The sequence below is a fragment of the Octopus sinensis genome, linkage group LG26, assembly GCF_006345805.1.
Source record: "Octopus sinensis linkage group LG26, ASM634580v1, whole genome shotgun sequence".
Classification (NCBI taxonomy): Eukaryota; Metazoa; Mollusca; class Cephalopoda; order Octopoda; family Octopodidae; genus Octopus; species Octopus sinensis.
The window spans coordinates 5703103-5704303 of NC_043022.1; the positions used below are offsets into that span (position 1 = coordinate 5703103).

The window sequence follows — 1201 nt, forward strand, 5'->3', positions numbered from 1 at the left end:
ATAACTGGACATTTACCAGACTGTTTTCCTTCTGAAGATGGGCCTTTCTGTCCTGAAATATAAAAGGTTTTGTGTAACTCCCCACACATTCTCAGAACCTTTTCTGTTTTCTCTCTGTTTATCTTCTTATATATCTATAAATGTACGTGTGTGTGTGTGTGTGTGTGTGTGTAGTTTTGTGTGTGTGTGTGTGTGTGTAGTTTTGTGTGTGTGTGTAGTTTTGTATGTGTGTGTGTGTAGTTTTGTGTGTGTGTGTGTAGTTTTGTGTGTGTGTGTGTGTAGTTTTGTGTGTGTATGTGTATGTAGTTGTATGTGCATGTGTACACGTGTGCGTGTATATATGCAGGTGTGTGTGCGTATGCATGTGTGTAGTTCTGAGAGTATGTAATTGTGTATGCATGTAGCTGTGTGCGTATGTGTTAAATATGTATGTATGCAGTTCTTTTATTTGTTTATTTGTTTCAGACATCTGACTGTGGCCATGCTGGAGCACCACCTTTAGTCACAACAAATCAACCTGAGGACTTATTCTTTGTAAGCCTAGTACTTACTCTATCGATCCTTTTTGCCAAACTGCTAAGTTGTGGGGACATAAACACACCAGCATTGGTTGTCAAGCAATGGTGAGGGGACAAACACAGACACACAAATATCTCTTATTATAAAAGGCATATATATATATATATATATATATATATATACATACGACAGGCTTCTTTCAGTTTCCACCCACCAAATTCACTCATAAGCCTTTGGTCGGCCCAAGGCAATAGTAGAAGACACTTGCCCAAGGTGCCACACAGTGGAACTGAGCCTGGGACCATGTGGTTGATAAGCAAGCTACTTACCACACAGCCACATGTAATTGTGTGTGTGTGTGTGTGTGTATGTTGTAGAATAATTGTTGACTAATGAAGGCATGTGAGTTAGAGGTTATTTGGCTCATGTTTCTTGAGAACGAATTGTGTCCTTGAGCAAGACACTTTATTTCACTTTATTGCTCCAGTCCACTCAGCTGGCAAAAATGAGTTGTACCTGTAATTCGAAAGGGGCCAGCCTTGTCACATTCTGTGTGTCACACTGAATCTTCCTGAGAACTACATTAGGGGTACATTTGTCTGTGGAGTACTCAGCCACTTGCATGTTAATTTCACGAGCAGGCTGTTCTGGTGATCGAATCAACTGAAACCCTCATCATCAT

The 1201-nt window shown here is 40.3% G+C and overlaps 1 long non-coding RNA gene across 1 annotated transcript in view; it reads left to right on the plus strand.

Moving 5' to 3' along the window:
* The first annotated feature begins 222 nt into the window (after nucleotides 1–222).
* The window catches only part of LOC118768021, a 4233-nt gene continuing 3254 nt past the window's right edge, over nucleotides 223–1201 (plus strand). The window contains exons 1-2 of the long non-coding RNA XR_005003940.1: nucleotides 223–232; nucleotides 283–305. This is a non-coding gene — a long non-coding RNA (uncharacterized LOC118768021). The remainder of the gene's footprint in view (nucleotides 233–282; nucleotides 306–1201) is intronic.